Source organism: Meleagris gallopavo, chromosome 1 (assembly GCF_905368555.1).
Source record: "Meleagris gallopavo chromosome 1, MGAL_WU_HG_1.1, whole genome shotgun sequence".
Taxonomy (NCBI): Eukaryota; Metazoa; Chordata; class Aves; order Galliformes; family Phasianidae; genus Meleagris; species Meleagris gallopavo.
In genome coordinates, this window is record NC_139404.1 from 85,448,396 (window position 1) to 85,464,671 (window position 16,276).

The window sequence follows — 16,276 nt, forward strand, 5'->3', positions numbered from 1 at the left end:
AGCTTCACTGGCCGCACAGTAGGACTGCACTCGAAGACGGTACTGCAGTGAGAAAGAAAGGTTTGAATGAGCTAGGAACAACAGAGAACTTGTATCTAAATACTGAAAATCGGTTAAAAGAAGATAAACAGGCAACTAGATATTGACAGTATCTTCCTGTAACATTCCGAAGAGTTAACAGATAACTGCTGTGGTCTGATAGGAGATCCTTAATGAATACAAGGACTTCCTGATGGCTTTCCTAGGAAAGGAGAACATGAGGAGGAAGTGGCTTGTGCATGACTCCAGTCACATTTAAGGCCATTAGAAAATATGCTGAAGTAGGCTCTCCTGAGTGGTATTTTAAGAGTTTGATCTCCCTCACCTGTAGCAAAACTCATACAGTTTACCAGTTATGACAGGAAGGATATCTAGCAGACTTTAAGTAATAAGCGTTTAATGTTAGCATCTGCATTTTCTCAGCATCACTCTGACAGTAGATCTGTGAAAGAGATACCAGCTCTGCAGGGATCTAGAGCCATGATGCGCTAAGGTTTTGTTTTTGTTTTTGGTTTGTTTTGTTTTTTTTGAGGTTTTGATGTGCATTTTTGATGTGCACACACAAAACATGCAAGACCCACATTTTTATTTTGAAGTTTTTTCATGTAGGGAGGAAAAGAAAGTAGCCAGAAAATAATTTAACATTGGCTAAACACAGCAGATAGGTACAGTATTCCTATTATGTTTTTTTTTTTCTTTCTTTGGCAGAATTTCATGATAAAAGTTGTCAGTGTACAGACAATAACAGGGTCACTGGGCGGCCGTGTTTCTCTGGAGTAATGGTGTCTATGATGTATTGGCTTAAAATATGCCTTATTAAATTTCTTCTCCTTAGTCAGATCCTTGGATGGTGAGAATGATAGCAGCCTTGGCAGATCATCTACCCTTGTTATAATTTTAAGCTAGAAAAGAAAATTAGAGCTAGCTGGATGCAGCTGTATGTATTCCTTCATATAAATTATTGAGTTGCATTCCCTTCTATTTTAACTCTGTCCCTTCAGCCAAACTGATATTTGTTTGACACTTTCCAATTGTGCTTGACTAGAGACTTAACTAGAGAGTTAAGAGTGGCTCAGACTAAACTAAACAGATACAAAAAAATAAAAGTTAAAAAATTATATATAAATAACTGCTTCAGTGGTGCTTAGAGTGGGATCCAAGGAAGAAGTGAATGGTCATATTACTGATATTGTTTTATGTAGGTCATAGTAGTAGAGATAAACTGCAAGTTAAAGCTCTGTATTCTACCTGATTTTGAATTAATAATATTGTTGTCATTAAAATTCACAGTGATTAATGTATGGGTGTGGAAGAAGGTTAACAACCATTGCTAAAGGTTTTTAGTGGGACTTGTAGCATGGAAATAGCCTCAGGTTGGTTTCCTTCTCTACTCAGCTAAAATAATTTCATTTGCTTTCTCCAAGATAGTAGTAGTTTGCAGTTTGTGGTTTGAAAGTATTATGAGCCACAGGGCAAGGAGTTGGACCCAGAGCTACGGATCTCTCCCTGTCTCTCCCTACTTCCCATCAGAGCACTGCTTGTTACCAGAGACCTGAGCCCAAATGCCTCAACAGAATAAGTATTTATTATAATAAAATCAGATCCTGCAGTTGGATTTTAAAGTGGGTCAGGGACCATGCCGTGGGCTGTTGTTTAGCTGTGCTTCAGCACTATCTGAAAGATGAGTGGGAGAGGATGAAGCTAATGTGCTGTGTGACCTTCAGTGAGTGACTTAAAGTCTTTGTGTCTCTGTTTCCCGTAACTTGAAATGAAGATTGTCACACATATCTCTAAAACTGCTGTTCAGGTTTCTAGATGTGATCCATTATCTAAATGTTGATGATAACTCTAAATGTTGCTGACTTTCCGAGGTGGTCTTTTAGGTTTACACCACAGATCTAGTTGAGATAAGGGAGTCTTAAAGTGTGCTTAGTAAAGTGGTACCCTATTCTGATGCAAAGTAAGAAATTTCTTTCAAGATTGATAGATCGTTTAAATCTTCTGCTTTTACGAACTGATTTAACTTTATTTTTAACTGCATACTTCAAACAAACAAATTCTTCTGCAGTTATGAGTTACTGTGTATGAGTTACGAGTTTATTCACGCCACTGAGAGAGGAAAATACATGTAAGATGAATCTCTGCTTCTATTTCAGCATAATGTGAGGCTCAAAATGACTGGACCGAGGATGATTAAATCTTTCTTGCCCCTCACCCACCGCCCTCAAGAATGCTTTGGTTAAATTGACAGAGTTGTCCTTATGCTTTTAGTCATGTGAACCATATCACAAAGCTGGATTGCCCTATAGAAAGGGCACAAAGACTCGGTCGTTGATACAGTACAGTATCTTCAAATATCTCTTGCTTTGTTTCACCTTTCGAATTCTGCTTACCATTTTGGAAGCAGATGGTGGATTCTGGAAGCTAGTAGCAAAATGGGCAGGAGTATGGAGGAGGAATGTTTACAATGAAGCTCTGGACTGTGGGAGCCCAGATGTCTTAAACAGCTTCTTGGCTCTGAAAATGATTGTAATTCTCTGCCTTTTAAATTTGCCTGGCTTAGTGGAGTGGGATGTATTCCGTAACACTGTGACACTTCTAGGGTATGACTCGTGGTACATTTTGAAGGTGAAATATTGCCTCAGTTCCTCTCCTCTTCCTCTTTGAAATTTTCTTTAATTCTACATGACATACCATACAGTTGGCAGGAGCCCTACCTCTGTATCTGAACCCTGTTGTGCTGGGCACTGCCCTTTGCAGAAAAGCTGTGCTATTTCTAAAAGTACTTGTAATCTAAATAACTGTGCTAGAATCTGCACAGAGCACATACAAAATGTCATCAGATTACAAGAAATTGGAAATTTTTTTTAGAAGGAGACTTCTGCACAAACAATGTGGGAATATGTGGGGCAGCGAAGGAGCAATGTTTCAAGTTTAAAATATAGGGGTGAGATTTCATTTTGCAGCATGTTTAAAGCACAAGAAACAGGAAATCAAGGATATGATCAGACCGTGTTATTCTGCTGTTTGCTTGCTTAGTGCCATCACAGCTTTGCTGTTACAGGCTGTGATTTTTGTCAGCTGTTAAACTGAATTTAACTTTGTCTGTTTTGGATGAAGGGTCACCCTGGGAATCTCAGAGCAAAAACAGTGATGAGCCCCCCAGCAGGAACGTTCTCCTCTTCCGGAGCTGACCTGGCCTGGTGACACTAGTGGCAAAATGTTGTTTGACACAGGCTGCTGGATATAGCTTGGCAGATGAGCTGTGTGTGACCTGCAGTGCTCCTACTGCTCAGGCTCAGGAAGGCATCGGGACTTCTTGCAGCTCTGTCACCATTGTTCCCAAAGGCCAGCAGATAGCAGAGAGGTGCTAGCAGGCAGCCACATCCCTGCTTGTGAGGTTATTTCTACTCCTCCTAGAACTATTATGTTAGGGACAGTTTTTCAACCCATTTAAGGGTAAGAAGGATCTCCATCTGTTGGCTTGACTCCAATCTCTGACTGAAGGAATTCACCACCTGCTGCTTACAGCTGGAATCCAGACGCATTCCAGCTAATTTCCCTCCAGCAGAATCACAGGTGATAAAAAAAGTTTTGCACACAGGATTTCCCATTAGATAAATCCCACTCAACACTGGTTAAAAGTGTCACCCTAAAACAGTGGTACAGAATGCCCTTCTTTGGGAAAACACTCTGTTTTTGAAGCATTGAGGCCCGAGGCTCTGGTGAAAATCAATGGGAAGAAGCAAGGATGGAAGCAAAATTTTCTTTTTTAAAATAAGCAGAGTTGACAGGGGAGCCCTTTACTAACTGTTTGCCATTGACATACTTTATGTCCTGCTGTGTACAGCTCTGATTTTTAGGGTAAATATCAATCCAAATCATGTTTTAGGAGCTGACCCATGTGGTGAAGTCTCTTAGGTAGCAGTCGTTTGCATACTCCCACTCTTCCAATATGTGCTTAGATTTCTATCAGGGTAAAGCTGTCGCTTGTGCTTGTGTCACCTGGTGTGCTATTTTTCTTAACGCAGCTTTGTCCCAGGTCCTCTTTTCAGAGCACACAGCACAGATGTCATGTTTCTTTTACATTAGAGTTGGACTTGTGAAGAAATAATCCGTGGGACTCTTGTACAAAATTCTCACACTTTTAGAATATTTTTTTTAACTTAGTTTCTACAGATGACAAGGATCTGAACGTAAGCTGAAAGAAGCCTTGGTCATCCCTTCCTAAAGTAACGTGGGCATATTCATTATTGCTGCAGGCTCTGTTTTCAAAGCCTGTTCTGATCAAAGTCCATTAAATGCAAACCATGTCCTGTGCAGTCTCTATCAGCAGTTTTACTTAATGGTAGGTGTTCCCCTGGACTGCGTGGGACTCTCTACCAACCCATGAATTTTTACCTTTTTTATAACCTTATGCAAAATTCTGATAGAAGTAGATGTATGAAACAGTAGAAGTGAAAAGGCCAAGCCAGGCGATGGAAATACCATCTGTTGCAGAATGCATTTACATGTGCACATGCTTTCTTAAAATATATTCTAGAGGGAAAAAATTCATTTGAGAGGGGAAGAAAAAAACAACGTTGTGGACGTTATCCGTGTTCTGTGTGAATACACGCTAAATCAGACAAAATTATAGAGCCAATTTCTAACATGGCCTTGAAGTTTGACTGCTGGCTGGAGGTCAAGCTGCTGGCTTACAGGGTTGCTCAGCTTAGATGATGGATAAAATCCATTCACCTACCAAAATAAGGCATTGGGGAAGTTGGAAAATCACAACTGCATAATTTCCTAAGCAGCAAGGATTCAGAAATTTCATTTCCAACTCTGTCACTGACTCAGCATACATTCTTAGTGGAGTCACAAGGTTAAAGCTTCAGTGAATTCCCATTCATTTTGAAGGTCTCAACATCTGAAAAGCCTCGGTCTTAGAAGTGCTGTAAACTTTCAAGCCTGCTGCTGCAGTAAAGCTACTAAAGCTTATGGTGGTTCACTTTTGGAGAAGTCTGCAGCTAGAACACCCCACAGCCCCAAGATCTCCTGGCATTAATAGTGATGCCTTAATCTGGGTCTGGTTCTCTTCCTGTGTAGTGGATAAAGTCATGCCTTTAGTTTACATAGTTACTGTAAGGTGTAATTAGAAATACTTTGTTATACCTGAATAATGGATTTTCTAGATAAAATTCGAGGTGTTATTTGCACAGTCAAAAGCTTTGATTAATTGATTCTTCAGAGACTGCTTTGTACTCCATTCCCAAAAGTAATCATGTATGTACTTTTTTTCAGAGCATTTGCATGTGTTATAACCATGCATAGGTGTGGATAGTGCCCCTAGCTTATTCTCATCATCATACGAAAATGCACTATGAGTTAGGCAGTCACAGAGGCTGCAGAGAGGAACACAATTTTCTTGCTCTGTCTGGATGTAGTAGCTGAATATAGTCCAACACTGAGCCAAATTCATGAGTTTTTGTTCCCTGCTGCTTTATGGAAGCTATTTGCTCTTGGTGGATCACAAACTGTTTTGATTGCAGGTTCAGAGGTGTTAGTATCCTAGAGATGGGGAGATGGAAATTAATCATCTTAGCATTGTGTTTCAGAGAGTTTCAATGGAATTACTCTGATCTGCAGTATCAATACTGAATGTATAATACAGAAATATACTGCTAATAAAAAACCATGTTACACCTCTTCAGATTTTACTCATGTTAAGGAAAAATAATCCTGATATTTACTTGTTATTTTAAGCATGGTCTTTGAGTACCTACATCCCTGCCAGTTTGTCCAATCATGCTATAAGAAGGAGGGCATAAATCATAGAATTATAGAATTGTATGAGTTGAGAGGGACTATTAAAGGCCATCTAATCCAACTCCCCTGCAATGAACAGGGACATCTACAACTAGATCAGGTTGCTGGTCCAACTGCTTGGTCCAACTGTACCTTGAATGTCTCTAAGGACAGGTCATCCACCACCTATCTGAGCAATCTGTTTCCAGTGCCTCACCACCCTCACTGTAAAAAATTTTTTTGTTATATCCAATCTAAATCTTCCCTCTTTTAGTTTGGAACCATCTCCTCTTGTCCTGTCAGAACAGACCCTGCTAAAGAGTCTGCCCCTTCCTTCCTATAGCTCCTGTTCAGATGCTGAAAGGCTGCTATCAGGTCTCCCCAGAGCTTTCTCTTCTTCAGGCTGAACAGCCTCAAATCATAAAAATCCAGAGAAAGATGCCCAGTAAAATTTTGGTTTAGCATTAGAACAATGTCATTGTGTTTGACCGCCTACATTATGCTTACATTTGTAAGCTAAAAACCAGGCTTTTCCTAACAATCTTATTTTTCCGGCGATAACTCCTGTGACTGGAACCTGACTTGTACTAAAGGAGGTTGATTGTATGAATGTAAACATAAATACAACAGTGGAAATGGAAGGGACAGAAAGACCAGTATTATATTTAGTAAGTGCTTATGTCTGCTGAGGTGTTAGTATTCATGCCCTGTTTTGTTTTATTTTCTTGAAGGTGTAGTGGAAAAAGTGGTGTCTTAGGTCATTCTACTGTTTATCACTACATCAGATCAAAAGGCAAAGAATTAGGTTTGTGTTTTCAAAGAGGAGATTGTTGCTGACACACAGCTGTCCTTTCCTCCTCCTGAGCACAACTTGTGCATGTTTTGCAGATTGTAAGATAGGCCCTGATTAGGATTTGTAAATAAAACTTCTATTGTCTCTAGTGTTTTGGTGTTTGCTCAAAAGCAATCATCAACATTGGCTAATTATTTATTTTTTCTTCTGCAGGAAGAAGGGGCAGGGTTACCCATCTATACATCTGTTTGCAGTAGTAGCTTTAAGTCTAAAAATAAACAAACCTCACCCAAAAACAGTGTTTGGCCCTCTTGAAGAAGAGGCAATGTATGCTTTAGCATCTTTACCTTAAGAAACAAGCAAATTGTATAGGCTAAAAAAAAACCTGGAGTGGTACAGTTACCACTTTAAAAAAAACCAAAAAAACAGTATTTTTAGTGATCTGCACTGAGCACAAATACTTATTTTTAACAAGACCAGAACATGACAATTTATTTTTTTCTTTGTAATCCACATTTTCTTTCATCTCTTGTTCTGATGCTTCAGAAGATTGAGATGGATGTGAGAAACCACTCAATTTCTTGCGTGCTGATATGAAAGGTTAAAGAAGGTTATCTCAGAGACGAGGTGTGTACTCAAGGCAAAATTAGTTACAGCATGACAAAATGCCTGCAGGGCAACCTGCTGAGCTCTGATCCGTCTACTGTGTCAGTTAAGGTTTCTAGCATAGAGTCTACATGGAAACATGAATAGCTAAGGGGGAACAGTAGAGATAGCTTCAGGACAGACTAGATGTGATGCTACCTGTAGCCCTACAATTGTTGTAGAGTCAACACACCCCAATGGAAGCCTAGGAGCGTATTGTTCCCATTCTGACTTATGGAATGATAGAACATCTGCAGGCACCTCTAACTGTGGGTGGAGTAGGCTGTATATCTGTGCCCTCCTTGCCGTCCTTTGGATTTCCTGAGACTTCCTTCCCTTTCCTCTTGCATGTTTTGCTACTTGCACAATATAGAGGTCAATGTTAAGAGCTGAGGAGGCAGCTGCGATGTATGAATAGTCACTTGTTTGTGTGTATTTATATGCATGTGCATACAATAAGCATAAAAATACACATCATATTGTTAATTACAAGATAGTCAGTGTTAAGATTATCAGTGTGTCCATTCTGAGACATGCAATATCATACTGTCTGGATCTTCTCCTCTCTTATTTTTCTTTTCTTTTCTTTTCTTTTCTTTTCTTTTCTTTTCTTTTCTTTTCTTTTCTTTTCTTTTCTTTTCTTTTCTTTTCTTTTCTTTTCTTTTCTTTTCTTTTCTTTTCTTTTCTCTTCTCTTCTCTTCTCTTCTCTTCTCTTCTCTTCTCTTCTCTTCTCTTCTCTTCTCTTCTCTTCTCTTCTCTTCTTTTCTTTCAATCTTTTCTCCAGTCCCTTTACAGACTTCTCGTGCAAGAAAATTCAAAGCATAAAAAGCAGGACTGCTTAACTGGAAAGCTTATAGCATTGTTTTCTCTAGATAGTTTGCTTTGAGTAGAAAATCTGCTCACATAGAATTGCTATCAAGAATTGACATGATGTCTGTGGGCGGAGATGCGATCCCTGTCCTAACCACGTAGGTTGGGTGTCTCAATTTCTTTATGATATGATGTTATCACATGTAGTCTCTTGTCGGAGGAAGAGATACCCCTATCATCTCCATAAACACAAGCTGTTTTAGTTCAAGAAAGCATTAAGAGGCCCACACACAGAACTTTAAAGTTTGGAGGGAATGGAAAACCCATCTCCTGTTACGCACCAGAGGAAATTCTCTGTGGGGTATCAGTAGGCTCTCTACTACCTCTCTGATCTAATCCTTTTTTGGATTTCTCTAATGAGACTCCTTGGATTGGTTACTCTTTACTGAAATTCCTGGGAAATGTTTCAGTCTGTTCTTTCTTCATTTCCTCAAGCAGGCTGGTGGGGTTCCTTGTTTATGTAAATTGTGGTCTGTCCGTCTTAGGACAGTTTCTTCCTGCTGTAGCTGCTCAGCTACGCAAAAGAACGAATGATTACTCAGAACTTCCTGGAAAGCCTCTTTTGTTTGCTTTAGACAAAAATATTCAGGAAGTTCTTCAGCTATTCCAGCACAGCTACACTGGCATCAGCCTTTGGATCCTCCAACTGCACTCACTGCACTTTTGGAAGAACAGATAAAATCATTTTTAGCTCAGTATGAAACCCAAGGTATGTCAACGTTGTTCCATGCATTTCAAATGCTGAGACTATTTTCAAGAGCTCCAAGGCCTCAGTTAATTGAAAAATGTCTCCTCATTTGTTGAGGTGGCAACATGACAGTCAGGCTTTTCATCCTTCCCCACTGCATCTGCCACATTCAGACTAACATGTTCCAGCTCCAGGCGCAAATTTTGTACCTCTGAAGCTCAGCTCATGTTTCCACACACATTCTCTTAGTAAGTTGGTTAGGCTGCACTCTGTTTCAGCCATTTTCTACAAGATACAGGCTCAAGCAGCTTATATATGTGTACAGTAATGGAGATTTAAGAAGAAAAATAACTCAAAAGCTTTGACATGTGGATTCTTTTTAGTCTCATAACCCATAGTAGCCCATTTCAAAGCACTTGAATCAACACAGTTAGTTTCATGTGATGAACATTTTCTGTGATGTTGGGTGATGGAACATCCATCTTAACATCTTTATATCTCGATGCTATGTTACACTCAAAGCCATTTATGGGCAGGGGTGTGATGGTATGAGTAAGGGAGCGGTGAGAGACCGTAGTGTGTAATCTGTGTGTAATGTTTTAATGCTCCAATAGCCGTCACTTACTGCTATCAGCCGTTCCTTCCTGCTGCGCCTCTGAGTCCTCCACACCTACACGGTGAGACAACTATGAGTGAGAAGGAAGTCCACAAAACCGAGAATTCAGATATTGCCTTAAAAGTGATAGATCTAAATAAACAAGGATAGCCATTATGATGTGAAAGTTCTGCTGACATATCTAAGTACATTTAAAATTACTAGTACAAGACAGAAGGTGTAATATTTTCTTTGGTTGATGCAAGTTCTGTTAGCATACTGCCTTCAGCCACTCTCAGTCATATGACACTTAAAAAATTGATTACAAAAGCTCCAGAGGAGGACATATCCTGGCATAGTTTCCATGAGCTTGTCCAATATTGTTGTTGTAGACTAAATTTGCAGTCAGTTCTTTAGTTTGCACCCTGTGGCTGCGTTCCTCCCCATGAAAACAAGTTGAATGAGATGGGAGCTCACAGACGGTGAGGTCTGCACTCAGGTTCATCAGCAGGACTGAGAGGTGAGACTCACAGCTGTTACCTTGCTGGAAGCTCTGAACTTCACTGGAATTACAAATGTGAAAAACAGTGTAAATTTCAGAATAGACTCTAATGATTTCCCAGAAAAACAAAACAAAACAACAACAACAAAAAAACTACAGTACAAAATCAATGCTGAAGCACTTGTGCTTCTGCTGCAGGAACCACTGCTCTTCAGCCAGGTGAGTCTCACTATCAAATACAATTTGGTGGCACCTAATCTAAATGCTTCAGGGCTGAATTGCTTTCCAAATTACCAATGTATTTGTATGGTTGTTCTTTCACACTTGCTCATGCATGCTTATGCTCTTTAGGAAGGCGATTAATTTGTTTTTTATTCCTCCACAGAAACAACAATGCTGACAGAAGATGAAGCAAGGAACAGTAGCTTCATATTGAGTTCAGGAAGAGTGAGTTGTTTTGTTTTTTTCCTGTTCATCCTTCTGGTATGTCAAAAAGGCCTGCTTCACAAATATGTGGGACTAGACAGAGAGTAAGTGCAATTTATAATTTCTATTGCTCTACTGTCCTTGCTAATTCTAGATCTTTTCTCTTTGTAAGCAGATCCTGGAAACTTAATCCAAAGTGTCACAAAATACTGAGTTGTACTGAAACAGTATTTTACTGCTTGGGACAAAATATTAGTCTAGGATGAAATGACAACAGTTAACAGAACTAAGCTTGGCCTGCTCTTTAGTTCTCAAAGGTCATCAAAACTGGATCATAAATGGGGTTCATGTAGAGTTTTCCTGGTTTACAGTGCATGAAAGCAAATTCAAGTTCTACTTGCCAGGTGTGCTTAATATCAAACCTGCAAGCTTTAGATTATAGGGGCCATTTATATGAAATAATTCTGAATGATTATTGCAGGAAATAAACTAAAATTTATGTGTATCCTCTATGTTTACAAAACATTGCTGCCAAATTATAGTAATTTATAGCCATTTCAAAACTAGCCTTGAGCCCCACAAATATGATCACAAAGCTTATGAAAAGTAAAAACAGTTAACACCTTGCTTGCTTGAGGGAAAAAAGTGCTCTTTAGTGCAAAATTTGTAACAGTATTTTTGTTGGGCAAGTTATAAATCTATGACATTATAGCTTTTTTTCACTTTTATGTGTTGGGGAATGTGACATCTTTCTATAATGCAGCTTTCTAGCCATGAGGTTTCTGAAATTGTGAGATGATTATTATTTTGGATCTTTAATCAGAAATTAGTGAGACATTAGCATTAAAAGAATGACAGTAATTATGTACTAACGGGAAAATGACCAGGAAAGGAAAACCTGTAGTAAGAAATATTGCATCCTTGAAGAAAACACACAGAGGTTTTGAATGCTTATATTTTGCTGATCTCCCTCTGTTTCCTGCAATCATTACAACTAAGAGGTCAGGTGTAAGCTGTTTTCAGGCACAAGCTTTGCTTTGTCCTTGCTGTGTTTGCTAATATAATCTGCTGTTCTGAGAAGGGTACACACACACGAGAGAGAAGTGTAAGTCTTGAATTTGGTAGGGCAGGACAAAGTCTGCCAGCTCATTTCACGTGGACCTCTTCACAGTATGATAGTACTTGGAGGGTAGCAACTTCATGTCTACTAATATGGACTGAATTCAAGCCAGCAGACCAGAGATTAAGTGATTTATTTTCGTTTACTAATTCTTTCAACTAACCCATTCTCTGTTTCCTGGACTAGATTAGATTTGTCATGCAACATATCTGTGGCTACACGAATATGTATGAAGTGTGCACTATTTGTTTTAGCAACTGAGCGACTGGTTAAGAAAATTGCAAGCTGGAAACGTTTTCCACTTAGGCAGATCTGCTTATGATGTTGCCTTTCTTTTCCCCATTTAATTCTTGGTTAGCAATCCTGCTAATAGGTATCCACTCGATTTGTAAGAAGCAATTTGTTTATTGTACTTCTGAATCGATAAGAATTGATTGCTTGTTCAATAAGTCTTGTGGTCATCCAGTCTGTAATTCAGTTACCTAACAAGCACTAGACTAAGTCTCTTCCTTACCTGGATGTATATTTAATATTTTTTTTTTAATTATTAGCATATTGACTTCCTTAGGCACAGCTTATTTCCACACACAGTCCGTGAGTATTTCTGCAAATAACAGAAGCTCAGTGTTTCCGTGAGTAGTAACCACTCATCTTCATGTTCCTGGAAAAATAGCCAGAGGGGAATGAAGGAGGCCAGAACAAATTACAAGTGGGAATGCATGAGTGTATCTGTAGCTATTATTTTCCTGTTGTTCTGCTATTCTTAGAATTTCAGTTGTATGCTTTTTAAAACTGAACAGACTTAATGAGACAGAAGGACAAAGGTAAACACCTAACAGTTTGGTGATAGAAGCAGGATCTTCTTTAGTTCAGAGTTCAAAAGTTATCTGTTGGGCAAATATTTGAACTACTATTTAGTTTGTTTCTGAGATTATGAAAGAAGAATTGATGAATGCTTTACTTGTAATGGATAGGTTTAAAGCTCCCCAGAAAGTCTTGGTAATCCAGCTATTCAGTACTAATAGTGACAGCCACAAGTTTTTTAATCTTTCCTAGACAGTATTTCAATCTAGGATGAGAAGAATTCATTACAGTGTGTCTCAAGAAATGGAATCTAAGTCATGCTTTTCGAGCAGAAGCTCTGTAGTATTTCCTTAATAGCAATTCACCTCAGGAGACTCCATTTTGTAGATTTGAACTTAAGTCTTTTGCAGCCTGCTTTATTGATAATCTGAGTAAGTACAAAATAATGTTTCTCCTCCATTTTTCTGTGTTTCTTGTGTGGGAGCTTTACCAGTAATGCAAAAGAGTAGTGTACACCCCATGCCTCAGATGGCTCAACTAAGAAATACCAAAATACCACTCACTATGTTTTGTCGGTTCTCCAAATTGTTATATGTTCACTATGAAAACCCTCTGTCACAAAAAAAAAGATTTTGAATTACCACCAATCACAGCTGATCCATTGATTAAAGATGTTAAGATTTTTTATGCCATGATATTAAATTTGAAATGAAGAATGTGGTACTTCTAAGCAGGGGGAGTGCTAGACCTACTCCTGATACTCATTCAAAAGTTGCAAAATGCACTCAATACTGAACTCTGGTTGGGAGCATCAGAGGGATATGTGCCTAATTCTGGCATTTATTCTCTTTCCTTTCAGTTTTGCGTTCTTTGTTCTCTATGCTCTCTGATAAGGCAGAAGGACTTTTCATAACCAGAGGTGAGCTACAAGGGACAGGCTCTGCAGTCTTTTTTCTGTGTGAAGCAGGGTTTTGGATAGCTGGCTATTGATTAATACTGCCTAAAATAATGATCTACTTTTTTAGTTCTTCAGATCTGTCTTCATTTCTGTCCTGTAAATCTCCAGATCTCATGGAAATATATCTGAGCGCAATTCTTTTTTCTTGGACTGTTCTGGCACAGATATTATGCTGTCAAACAGCTGATTTGATTTATAGGGGGAAAGAGCAGCTCTAAATTTACTGCGTGGGCTTTTTTTTAACGGACTTGCCAGCCTACTCTTGTGCAACTAAGGCTTTTGATTCATTCTGCCACTCAGTGGAACTGCCTCATCATCACCAGTGTTTGACATTTAACAGTTCAGTTGAATTTCCCAAAAGGGGAGGGGAGAGGAAGGCCACTAAAATGGATTTTCCTGCTAAATTTAAGCACCACGTTAGCTGGAACAATTGCCAAGATCCAGCATCTGCTACTACTTGCATTGCTAAGGAGAGCAAGCAGTGAAGACCGTGGATACTGTTCATGTGAAGAAAGAGAGGTGCAGCCACCCATTGCCTTGCTGTTTTTGTGGAAGCCAATCAAATTTTACTGGTAACTGAATGGCATTAATTTCAGTGCCTGCTACACTGGAGGGACATCAGGCATGAAAAGAGCAGCCACCTGAGATCCTCACAGAAAAGCTGCCTCTTGGCCAGGTGTGCTGGTGTGCTGCACTCAGATGAGACCTTTCTAAACACCTCTCCAGGCATGTTTTTGTTTTTTCACTCCACAAGTGCTTCTGACTACACCTGCTACAAAGCAGGAACGTTCTCTGCCACAGGTCCAAAAGGGAGGAAAAACTGTGGCCCTTGCCTCTAAGAACTGTTTTGTTCAAATATTTTCTCATTTTTAAAATTGGCTTTCTTATCCATTATATCTCATTATCCACTATGTCTGACTTTACATCTTTAATACTTTCACAGCTGTAACTGAGGAGTGCATACGTTATAGTGTGCTTGCAGTACATTCAAATAGTACTCCTAAGCAGTTAAAATAAATGCTGGCTAATTGCAGTACCAGTTCTTACACACAGCACCTTCACATCATTCAAACACGTTTTCAATCATCTTATATTTGTTGTCTTTTTAGTCTTTTACCATCCATATAAAAACGGTGAATGGGTTGCATTGTGACTGTTGAAGTCTTGTGAGGGCTTTTCAAAACTGCTTTATTAACAGAGAGGTTTTCATCTTTGAGCTCCACATGCAAGGAGGTAAGGAATTCTTAAAGCCCTTCTCCAGCTGCACTGCAACTGTTTGCATCACCACTGGTTACCTACTGCCTGGAATAACATTCCTTCCTTGAGCTGGACTTGGAGCTTTAGTTGTATTTGTCATACTTGCAATTATTTCTAAGTACTTATATGCTGTGTTTAAATAGGCATGGAGATTTTACATTTCTGGAGAAAGGCATTTTTTCTGTTTATTCCACATCTGTTACTGGAGTTACCTGAGCAAAGGACAAAACTATTGATTTGATAATTACTTCTTCCATCAAAAACAATTACCCTTTCCATCAACATCGAGTTTTTTTTTGCTTATAGACAACACCAAGAAGTTTTCTTAAATTTTTTTTTTCTTTTTTTTTCTTTTTTTTTTCCCCCCCTATTCAATAAGAAGCTGTAGGAAGTCTAGATGACAATGCTTTTTTTCTGTAAAAGGTGGAGGACAGAGTTAATAAAAGAAGCAACACTACTTGCGCACTTTTTGGAGAAAATAAAGCTAAATTTCAAGAATAACAGGTTCAATAGGGGATGTATTTGTTATAGTCTTTGCTTGTATTCCTCTCCACAGATTATCCTGTTTCTTGAGTGATTATAGACATTAATTTAGTTTAATGATTTGTTTATAGATCCTGAGAATAAGGAGTACCATCCTTGGAGAAAGTGTAACCTGTCATTAAATCAACGTGCCTTAAAGAACCAAGTCTTCTAGGGGAGCAGGCAGTGTCCCAGTCACACATAACGTATTATACCAACACTACCACCTACAGGAGTTCAGCAAAAAGGATATGGCACTTAACAAAATGCAAAATAAAGCAGAAATCAAGGCTCTTCCAAAGGATGGTCTGACTTTTCTTAATATCCAGGATTTGTCATTTACCTTTTTTTTTTTTCTCTTGAGCAACCTGTCTTTTGGAGTAAATCTTTAGCTATATCAAGAGCTGTCAAGATAATTCTTGCCTCGTGAATCCAAACACAGCTGTTGTTGTGCATAGCCATGTTTTGAAAAAGGCATTTGTTTTTGCATTGTAACAAACTGTGCTAGAAATTTTGCTCTTTTTCTTGAGGATTTAAGTGTGAGTTTATGTGATTTAAATTAAGACCTCATATATGTTCATAGTTCAGAAACACATTTGCAGAAGGACTTGGCTTAGGGAAATGTGCAAATTACTGGTTTTGGTTTATATTTAGGGATAAGACAGAACTGGTATTTTAGCTAGTGTGGTCATTGTATTACTTACACAGATGTATCTATCTCATGGCTCTGTAGCAAGCTGCTGTTAAGCTGGCGCGAACAGAAATGTCTGAAAATGTGTGAGGGAGATTTTAAAAAATACATCCTCACTTGTGGTATCTTCCAGTGGTCTTGGTCTTTGAGGGATTCTGTTTCCAGTTATCCTCTATCACAAACTATTTTACCTCCATAGACGAAACTGAAATGGTAGCTTTGCAAAGTATTTACGCTAAACCTATGGCATATTATTTTTCCTCCCTTTATCAATTACATGTTGGTCATTGCTAGATGGAATAGATGAGCCATAAGTAACAGAGAGGTTCAAATCTGCATCTTTAAAAGAGAGGATGACAGAAAATTGCTGCATTCCTCTCCTGGGCGGTACTACACTTCAGCAAGTACTCAAGCCCAGTTTAATTCAGTGAAGTTTAGCTAGAAGGAAGTTTTAACCATATGTAAAAGGCAAAGTTACTTAATGTCCTGTGGAAACCACTCTTCCAAAAAATGTGTCAAAATGGCAATTAGATCTTCCTTATCACTGTAGTCAGCAAGAAATAAATAAGTTGAGAT

General features: G+C 38.8%; 1 long non-coding RNA gene across 33 annotated transcripts in view; it reads left to right on the forward strand.

The window, feature by feature from the left end:
• Positions 1-16,276, forward strand: part of LOC116217324 (uncharacterized) — a 353,825-nt gene that overhangs the window by 77,413 nt on the left and 260,136 nt on the right. For all 33 annotated transcript variants that reach the window (XR_014887236.1, XR_014887246.1, XR_014887237.1 and 30 more), the window contains one exon: positions 10,308-10,452. This is a non-coding gene — a long non-coding RNA (uncharacterized LOC116217324). The remainder of the gene's footprint in view (positions 1-10,307; positions 10,453-16,276) is intronic.